The following is a 10998-nucleotide window of genomic DNA, read 5'->3' as shown; positions in this document are numbered from 1 at the left end:
CCTACACGAGTACGAGGTTGAGAGATTGTTCAATTTCTCCTCCGGGACATGTATAGGGTTAGGCATGGTTGATCTAAGATTTTGGACCATGTATTAAAGGATCTCCATGACTCATTAATGCATTAGTTAGGAAGCATAATAAAAGGGTTTTTTACACTTGAAACGATTGTCCTAGGTAGATCAATATCCCGAGTACTCCATTTATATCGATTGGTCGACCTCTCCTTTTACTTGTGCTCTCTCTTGTCTCTTTTTATTTTTTTGTTAACATTACATCTTACCACACAAATCACTATTCATATTTCGCTTAGTTAGAAACAACTTCAGTATTTTTTACTCCCTCTTCCCTGTGGATACGATAACCACTGACACATCCGAATATGCGTGTAAACAGCAATTGCAAGGGTGTCAAAGTAATAAAATACCCGGTGAGTCGGGTGAGTCGAATCCACGGGGAACATGGCTACTAGTACTAACTTCTTCTCTGCTTTCTAGCCTAATAATAAATCGAAAGGTGTGGTGATCTAAAGTGCGAAGAAATGAATCTCAATCAATAAAGATGAGTTACCACAGCAATGCTCCCCTAAGATCTAACATGAAGTTCAAGATTCAGCTAAATGCTTCTAAGCCGAGTCTAATGAGTCTAGGCAATCCAAGAACAACTGGCCCTTGCCTCCAAGCCACCGGTACTAGTCCCCTACAAGGTCCCGGTGAAGAAATCGCTCAATCTCAACACCTCACACCGCATATGACCGCAATACGTTCTAGGGACACCTAAGAGTTAAACCGATTCCTAAAGATAGATCCAACCCTAATTCCCGGCGAAGGATCCCTAACCCCCTAAAAGGTCCCAGTGGAGAAATCTCTTAATCTCACGCCTCACACCAAATATGGTTGCATAGAGTTAGGGAATACGGAGATAGGAAACACTTAATCGGAAGTGAAAGGGGACGCTCCACTATCTCATGACTCACACTCTTAACCCTCTTTTACCTTGAAGTTCTAACTCTAATGGAGACCTCTCTCTCATCAAAGTAACAAATCATGCATATACAATCAACCACAAGGATTAATTAAACATGCAAGCAATGGGAACAGGAAGATTAAAACTCAAATAAACTCGGATTAACTAGAAATATAAAAGCAATTCAATACAAAAAGAATAGATCCTAGGGTTCACATGCCCTAATAACTACTAGGGTTTAGCCCTCCAGGGGGCAAGTTAGAGAACAATGATTAATACAATGAAAACCAACAAAAACCCCCATGAATTCGTGATGATTGGCTGATAAGTGCTTGTGCGATATGAATGCAAATTGTTCATTCCTTATGTTGAGCATTACTTTTCTCAGGTTTTTACATTAATATGTGTGTTTTTATGTTACTTTTATGTAGGTAGGGTTGTGAGGCCGAGTATGAAGGAAATAGGCCAATGTGGATCATAATGCACCTATTTTTGGAGGAGATCTTGCTAAGGTTCAAAGCGCAAAGACATAGGTCAGGTGTGAGATGCTATAGTGTGTGCCAACCTCTCGTATTCGAGAGAGCACATTCATTTGGAGGTGCACAAAGGCAATCACACTCGAGCATTCCCGATTTATGCATATAAGAACAAGAGATCCACCAACGTGCACATCATTGAAGAAGCAAAGTGATTCACGACATAAATGTGTTCCCATTTGCGTTACCCCAATGAAAGTATGGAATTCGGGAGTATTTCCAGTAGATCTTTCATGCAGTGTCACGTGTGACATCAGGTGTGGAAATTATCCATGCCCATGTGGAAATTCCATAGGGGCGTGTGACATCATACACGCCCATGCGATCGCTCGATTCGAGCCCCTATTTAAAAGCCGATTTCAGCCCCGATTTCAGCATTCTTTCCTCCATCTTTTTCCTCTCGAAGGCGGGTCTCCGGTGGCTTCCCCAAATTCTATAACGGCGAAGGAAACTATCAAAGTTAATGAAGAACACCCTCAAAATCGGCAAAGACCTCATCTCAAAAAATTAGCCGTCTCACCCCTCAAGAGCCGCACAAAAGATAAGAAAAATAAGGCAAAACGGCTATTTATAGGCCTTAGAACACGTCTGTCACGTGCCCCCACGTGCACATGTGGATTTTTGACGCACCCGCGTGGACTGCAGGAATTTCCACGCGAGTGTATGAATAGTAATTTTGCTACAGTATCTTGAGGCCACATGTCAGGGCACACGTCCATGTGGCAAGCTACAGTAATTTTACTATAGTACTTTCACAAAAGCAGCGGTCCAAACACTCTTCTCTTGAGGCCACATGTCCGGGCACACGTCTATGTGGTAGGCTATAAGACTTTTCTTCATCGATGTATCTTTGAGACATCTTGCAATCTTCACAAAGAGAAGGAACATGAAGATGTGGTGGTCGACTTTTGTGCCCTTCCAACTAGTGAATTGACTTGAATCCTCTTGGATGATGGCACACATCTCCACATTCATGAACTCCTCTCGTGTCTTGGTCCTTGAGTTGAACAAGAACTCCCAACATTATGTCTTTATAGCCTATCTTTTGCTTCCTTTTTTTACTCTTCAAGGCATTCATAACCTATATGTATTAAAGAACACCAAATACACAATATGAGACATAAATCATTGTAAAAATGATGCTCAATGCATGTAAAACATATATAAAAAAATATGCCTACTCAAGCACTTATCAAACTCCCTCACACTTAAGCCTTTGCTTGTCCTCAAGCAAAATTAAACATTAAACTCATGGAAGGAAAAGAGAAGTGCTTGGCCTTAGGTTCACCAAAAGAGTACAAGAATAAAATTCTAATGTCATGGAGAGAGTCAAACATTAGATAAAACAATCAATATTATAGAAAACAATCCAATCAAAAATGAAAGTGATAAAATCCGAATGCGTGTTTGTGTGAAAAACACATCACGAGTCAACACTATGTCCGCTTCTAATTCTTATTAACACGGGACTTATTTATAAACACAAAAGAATAGGTGGTAACTTCACACAAACTCTAAGGTAGCCCTTTCCCAAGATGCCTCCCGAGTGGCTTTCACACTTTCGAGGTGGTAGCTCTTTCTACCAAGGATGGTAGCTTTCACACATCCCATGAGATAGCTCTTTCTCTCATTAGGGAATAACAAGTATTCGGCTTATGAGAGTAGCTACATACATCATGGGTGGTAGCCCTTTCCACCCCCTATATACAAACAAAAAACAATTTCCAATTCTTTTTTTTATTTTTAATTTTTCTGATTTTGTTATGATTTTCCTCTGATTTTTAAAAAAAAACTACCACACTAAAGTCCTAAACATAATGAACTAGAGTATTCATAGGTCTAATGAGTGAGAAAAGTGCAGAAAGAGCAATCGGACAAAAATATTCAATGAAATTGGATGAAAACTAGAGCATGATAAAATCTAATGTTTAAAACCTCCAAAAACTAAGAATTAAACTCTAAACACTAAGATGAACCTTCATTGGCAACAAGAGCATACTCATGAAAACACAAGTAAAAAGTCATGTATAAAGGTGAACCCTCCCCACACTTAAGATGTACATTGTCCTCAATGTACGCATGTAAAGCACAATAAAATAGCATCAATGGAAGCATAATGTGTGTGGAATGCAATTAAAATAGTACTCCCCTGAACTCCTCATTCATCGTTTGGTGAAGCCTAACTCATGGGTGTATGTGTTCATCGGGTTGTGAAGCTCACACAACCGTGTGACAATAGCACATGATCATGTCTATGACAAAAACACCATCAACATCACTCTCAAGGCCATCTGCACATAGACAAGGGGTTCAGTGAAGCTCAACAAAATAGAAAAGATGTACGAGTTCTTATAAGTAAACACATGAAGCACAAACTCGCACAAACAAAACAAAACACAAAGTTAACTAAAGTCTAAAAGATAAAATAAAGAAAAACTAAAAAATGAAAACAAAAGTAAGGCTTCAAAAGAAGTCAGTTTAGCATGAATTTGATGAGTACAGGGTTCCAGAACATGCCCACGCGGGCTTGTGGGCTAGCCACGCGCCTGCGTGGTGCCCAACCATGGCCAAGAAGCCATGGTTGGGCTCCAACGCTTCCAAATATTTTTGATCCATGCACTTTAGAGTGTTTCCACAAGATTTTCCATGAAAAACAACACTTCTAAACCAATAAAAATTCATGGATTGGCAAAATAAGGGCATGGAGAAGATGGGAGAAGATGAAGTTTACAGCAGCAAATCGGTGATGGAACCTTAATGCAAATGCTGGCAAAACACTTTTAAATCTCAAAGGAGTTGAAGAAACTTAGTTTCTGTGCTCAAAAGTTCAGATTCTTGAAGATGGAGAAGTGGGAAATGAAGGGTTATAGTGATGAAGATAATGAAATTAACCCCTCATATTCATATAAGCCACATGGTGGTGTGGAAATTCCACACCCCCGTGTGGGTACTGTACACGGCCGCGTGGAAATTCCACATGCCCGCGTGAGCTGCAAAATTTCTGCATACAGTCCATGCAAGGCTCCAAACTTCAAATTAACACTAATTCTTCAACTATTAACATGAATTGTACCCCAAACCATGCCACATACATGAAAACCAATTTAAAACACCAAAATTTTTTCCATGAAAACTCAACAGCAAGAAAAAATCATCAAAGCACACACTCATGGCTTTATTACTGTAGAAATAAAAATCTAGGCTAGAAAACAATTAAAAACTTGGGTTGCCTCCGAAGAAGCGCTTGTTTTGCACCAAAATAGGCCTTAGACCACGTCTGTCACGTGCCCCCACGTGCACATGTGGATTTTTGACGCACCCGCGTGGACTACAGGAATTTCCATGCGGCGTATGAGCAGTAATTTTGCTATAGTATCTTGATGCCACGTGTCCGGGACACACGTCCCATGTGGCAAGCTACGATAATTTTTACTATAGTACTTTCACAAAACGCGGTCCAAACACTCTTCTCTTGAGGCCACATGTCCGGGCACACGTCCATGTGGTAGGCTATAAGACTTTTCTTCATCGATGTATCTTTGAGACATCTTGCAATCTTCACAAAGAGAAGGAACATGAAGATGTAGCTGGCTGACTTTGTGCCCTTCCAACTAGTGAATTGACTTGAATCCTGTTGGATGATGGCACACATCTCCACATTCATGATCTCCTCTCGTGTCTTGGTCCTTGAGTTGAATAGGAACTCCCAACATTATGTCTTTATAGCCTATCTTTGCTTCCTCTTTACTCTTCAAGGCATTCACCACCTATATGCATAAAAGAACACCAAATACACAATATGAGACATAAACCACGGTAAAAATGATGCTCAATGCATGTAAAACATATATAAAAATATGTCTACTCAAGCACTTATCACCCACTCACCTGGGATTTTATTACTCGATAAACCTGTGCACTTGTGAGACATACGCAAGCCGCGTTGTCAAGTTTTTGCACTGTTGCCAGGGAATAGGCATTTAGAGATACTTTGCACTTTGTTTTCTTAACTATTCATTTATTCATTGTATTTCACATCTTCTTTTCGATCATCGTTCTGATTTGTTTTCTTTCTTTTTGGGCAGCTCCTGGTTCATGACCCGAGGGAACCCCTCAATATTGATTGAAGGAGATCCTGAGCTCGAACGTACACTTAATAGAAAAGGGAAAGAACCTGTGTAAGAACAGTATAATCTAGCTGATTTGGAAGTTGAAGGATCGGATAATATGGCATAACAAAATGAGCAACAGAGGACATTATCCAATTATGCCAGACCTTCAATATTGGTGACACAATCAAGTATAGTGCATCCCCCGATTACAGCTCAGAACTTCGAGTTGAAGCCGGCATTCTTCCACATACTGCAGCAATCCACATAGTTTAATGGTTTGGTCGATGAGGATCCAAACGGTCATATAGAGAACTTTCTTGAGTTGTGTAATATGCTTAAGATAAACGCTGTGACGAATGATGCTATCAAGTTGTGAGCCTTCCCATGTTCCATAAATGGGAGAGCGAAGCAGTGGCTAAACTTATTACCTAGAGCATCAATTACCACATGTGAGGAGATAGTAGAAGCTTTTTTAGCACATTATTTCACTTCAAGAAAATCTGAAAATCTTAGGAATAAGATCTCATCCTTTGTATAGTCAGAATTGGAGTCTCTATTTGAGACATGGGTAAGGTTTAACGAGCTCTTGAGAAAGTGCCCGCAACACGGATTCCCAAAGTGGATGATTGTTCGGACCTTTTACAGCGGGTTGAATCGAGCACAAGGTAACTCTTGGATGCACGGCAGAAGAGGTACCTTAGGTAATAAGATCCCCGATGAGGCCCGTCAACTAATTGAAGAAATGGGGTTAAATAGCTACCAATGGAATGTTAGGGAGAAGAAGAAGGTTGCGGGTTTCATGAGATAGATCGCGATAACTTTTATTAGTTTTCTCAAGTGGAATCATTGAGTAGAAGTTAGATGTTCTAACTTCGAATAGAGTGTGACGTGACTACTTACACCAAGTGTGGTAGAGGACATGCTCCCTTTGATTGCCCGATTTCCATTGGTGATGCATCTTGAGTTGAGCTTGCCAAGCAATACGAGAGACCAATCCTAGGGAGCATGTGAAGGCGATCACTTCAGAAGTGGTCGTGTGGTTGAAGAGTAGGGTTTTCCAAGTAAGAAGCCCAATGAACATGCACCCGAGGTCATAGAGGGTTGAAGAGGGAACAAGCAAAAGAGAAGGATGTGGCATCCCCACCTTTTCAAGCCAAGAATCCCTTAACCCTCTAGGGTTGAAGAATAACCAAGCGGATAAATAGTACAAGAAGTTCTTGAGCTTGTTTAAAGCAACTCTACATCAACATTCCTTTTGTTGAGGAATTGTCTCAAATTCCTAAGTATGCAAAATTGCTGAAGGACTTATTGTCTAACAAGAGGAAGTTAGAGGAGAGTGCTTCAGTGATCTTAGATGCTTCTTGCTTGGCAGTTTTACAAAAGAACATGCCGAACAAGAGGAAAGACCTGGGAAGCTTTATCATTCCATGTAACATTGGCAATTTAGGTGAAGAAATGGCATTGGCGGACTCAGGGGCTAGTATCAATGTTATGCCATACACCTTCTTTCAGAAGCTAGGCTTGGGCGAGCCTAGGCCCACTCGAGATGACTTTTGCAATTAGCGGACGAGCGGTGAGACATTCGAGGGGTATCATCAAAGATGTGCTTGTCAAGGTGGACAAGTACATATGTCCTGTTGATTTTGTTGTGCTAGATGACGATGTATCCTTGATACTTGGGAGGTCGTTCTTGCGGACTTCCAAGGCATTGATTGACATGGATGGCGGGGAGCTAAATTTGAGAGTTGGAGATGACAATCTCACATACCGCCTTGCTGAAGCAATGCGGCATTCTCTTGATTTTGATGATACTTTGTATTTTCTAGACACTACTGATGAGATTGTTGATGAATATATACAGGAAATGTTCAATCCAAACCCGTACGAGGGTTAGTTTGACCAAGAGATGGAAAATGAAGAAGTAATGATGCTTGGATCGACGGAAGAAGTACTGTCTACTCCAGGGATCCTAAAGAAGGTTCTTTGGAAGATGAAGAGGGCGAGGAGACACCACCAGAAATGTTCCAAGGCTGTTGGAGATGTGCATGAACCGAACAAGTTGGATGAACCATTACTAGGTGATCCCAAGCCCGATAACTCTCCTTCTACCTTCAAGAGACTTTGTTCATCATGCTTTCAAGCTATTGGTAAGAGGGCAACCTTCATATATGAACCCCCATGAGGTAAGACAAGGTACGTCAAGCTTAGAAATGTAAAACAAGAGCTTCTTGGGAGTCAATGATAAGTGCTTGTGTGATAAGAATGCGAAGCATTCTTTCCTTATGTTGAGCATTACTTTTCTCGGGTTTTTACATTAATATGTGTGTTTTTATGTTACTTTTATGCAGGTAGGGTTGTGAAACCAATTATGAAGGAAAGAAGCCAATGTGGATCACAATACACCGATTTTGGAAGAAATCTTGCTAAGATTCAAACGCGAAGATATAAGTCAGGTGCGAGATGGTAGAGTGTGTGCCAACCTCCCCGTATTTGAGTTTGCATAACCATTTGGAGGGGCACAAGGGCAGTCACACTCAAGCATTCCGACTTATGCATATAGAAGAAGATCTCCATCAACTTATCCGTCATTGAAGAAGCAAAGCGATCCACGGTATAAACGTGTGCCCGTTTATGTTAAGTCGATAAAAAGTGGATTTGGAAGTATTTTTGGCATAGTACTGTAGCAAATCACTGGGTCAAACAATGTAGCAGTTACTGTTCACAGCTGGCCGAAAATGACAGTTTTAGAGAATCCACACGGGCATGTGGAAATTACCCACACCCACATGGAAATTCCATATGGGCGTTTGAAAAATCCACGGGCCCGTGTAGTCGCCCGATTCCAGCCCTATTTAAAGCCGATTCAGCCCCGATTTTAGCATTCTTTTCTCTATCTTTTCCCCAACTTGAGAGAGGGCTTTGGCTAGGGGTTTTGAGGGGTATTGGCCAAGGATTTGAAGAGGTTCTACGGCTCCAACATCGTCATTCATTAAAAAGAAGGTTGGTAGGGGAGCTTCGCGAGGCGTATCCTATACCGGATGAGGGAATCCTTGGACTGACGAGTAGAGGACTTTCCACAAGACCATTGACACGACTATCAAGGGGGTTCCTTTATGGATTTATTGTTTTTACATTCTATTTCTTTGATTGTACTTAGCTCAATGGAGAGCTAAACCCCTAGTGGGTACTTGGGTATTTGTGAACCCTAGGATGTATTCGTTTCATTCAATCACTTTATTATGCTTTCAATAAATTATTGTTTATTATGAGTTCCAACCTTGAATGCTTGATTGTATGAACATTTCCCTTAGAGTGACACTAGGGTTGATAGTTCTCGTTGGTAACCTTGTGAGTGAGTGACACACCACATGCGTTAGACAAAGCTAGGTTGGAGAAGGGTTGAGAGGGTGAGTCGAGAGTGCAGGGGAGCGCCCCCTTTCCCCTTCAGCGTGATATATTCTACCTCCGTTCCTCGAGTTCTTTGCGGCCATAATAGAGTGAATGGTCTAAGGGATGAACTTCCGCTGGGGTTTAGTTGCGCGTGCAATCGAGTGAAGCGTTGAGGTGATCTTAGTATCTAGGGCTTAATCGTGGTTAGGGACCTTCCACCGGACCAAAGGGTTAGGGTCTATAATTAGGAAGAGATTTATCACTTGGAATCCCTAGAGCTCATTGCAACTCTATGTGAGTGCGAGGTTGAGAGGTTATCTAATCTCTACTCCGGGACATGTTTAGAGTTAGGCATAGTTCACCTTAGATTTGGGACTATGTAATGAAGGGTTTCCATTACTCACTATTGCATTGATTAGGAAGCATAATAGAGGGTTCTTGCACTTGAAGCGATCGTCCTAGGCGGAGCATTATCCTAGTACCACATCTTTATCGATTGCCTTACCTTCTTCTTTACTCGTGCTTTCTTACTTTTTGATTTTTACTTTTCGAGAATTGAATGATTGTCACAATTATTACTAATGATCTTTCACATAGCTAAGAAGTGAATTAAGTATTTTTATTCCCTATTCCCTGTGGATTCGATACCCGCTCATCCGGGATTATTATTTTCGACAAACCCATGCACTTGCGGGATATACACAAGGGGACCTTGTCAGGCAACCCAAGTGTTTATTGTTTTCTTAGTTAGTAGTTTTAGTTATTATGCGAATAAAGTGCCGAGTGTTCATGTCTTATTTTTTAGATGCTTTTACTGTGTTTTCTTGTGGGTTTTCAATGTCATCGTGTGTTTTTCATGCGGATATACACAAGGGGACCTTCCCATTTTCCTTAAAAGAGAGACCAAAGTAGTGGCTACATTCATTACCTAGAACATCGATTACTACCTAGGAGAAGATGGTAGAAGCTTTTCTTGCCCGATATTTTCCTCCTGGAAAATGTGCGAAGCTCAGGAATGAAATATCCTCCTTTATGCAAACAGAATTGGAGTCTGTTTTTGAGACATGGGATAGGGTCAAGGAGCTCTTACGAAAATGTCCTTAATATGGGTTTCCTCAGTGGATGATCATTCTGACTTTCTATAATGTGTTAAACCTAAGCATAAGGCAGTTACTTGATGCAACAGCAGGAGATACCATAGGAAACAAGGCCCCTAAATAAGCCTTACATCTCATTGAAGAGATAGCAATGAACAACTACCAGTGGAACATAAGAGACAGAAAAAAAGTAGCAGGACTTCATGAGATTGATACAGCTACTTCATTGGTGGCCCGAGTTGAGTCATTGAGCAAGAAGTTAGATACTCTAACTTCTTCTAGAATGGCGGCCTTGACTAGTTGTGGTGGGTGTGGTGGAGGACATGCTTCGTCTGATTGCTCGATTCCTTTTATTGGAACATCCTCAGTAGAACAAGTGGATTTTGCGGGTAATACAATGAGAAGCCAAGGCAATCAATATAGCAACACCTACAATCCGGGTTGGAGGAGCCACCGAATATTTTCATGGAATAATCAAGGGTAACAAAAGGCATAGTACCACTAGGTTTCCAACAGCACCAATAAGGCCCGAACATAGAGAATCGAGTTTCAGGTTTGGAAACCCAGATGACAAATCTAGAGAAAACTTTGACCAAGTTCATCCAATCATCGGATACATGATTTTAGTCGGTCTAAGCTACACATCACAACCACACCCCATCATTGCATAATCTAGAGAATCGAGTGGGGCAAATTGCTAAGTTGTTATCAAAGAGACTTCAAGGAAGCTTGCCTAGTAACACGGAGACAAATCCAAGAGAACATGTGAAGGCGATCACTTTGAGAAGTGGTCGTGAGGTTGAGGATAGACTTCTGAGCGAGAAGATTAATGTTGAAGTAACCGAGGTCATGGAGGTTGAGGAGAGAGCCAAAGGAAAGGATGTGGCACCCCACCCTAC

General features: G+C 41.2%; 2 non-coding genes across 2 annotated transcripts; both read right to left on the bottom strand.

Annotated features, from left to right (window-relative positions):
• Positions 1 to 6117: 6117 nt before the first annotated feature.
• LOC120264053 lies at positions 6118 to 6224 on the bottom strand. The gene has a single exon (XR_005537234.1). It is a non-coding gene; the product is annotated as a small nucleolar RNA R71 (small nucleolar RNA).
• Positions 6225 to 10007: 3783 nt separating this feature from the next.
• LOC120264047 lies at positions 10008 to 10114 on the bottom strand. The gene has a single exon (XR_005537228.1). It is a non-coding gene; the product is annotated as a small nucleolar RNA R71 (small nucleolar RNA).
• Between the last annotated feature and the right edge of the window lie 884 nt (positions 10115 to 10998).

Source organism: Dioscorea cayenensis, chromosome 6 (assembly GCF_009730915.1).
Source record: "Dioscorea cayenensis subsp. rotundata cultivar TDr96_F1 chromosome 6, TDr96_F1_v2_PseudoChromosome.rev07_lg8_w22 25.fasta, whole genome shotgun sequence".
Classification (NCBI taxonomy): Eukaryota; Viridiplantae; Streptophyta; class Magnoliopsida; order Dioscoreales; family Dioscoreaceae; genus Dioscorea; species Dioscorea cayenensis.
Note: the sequence above shows the minus strand (reverse complement) of the source record. Positions and strands in the feature narration are given on the sequence as shown.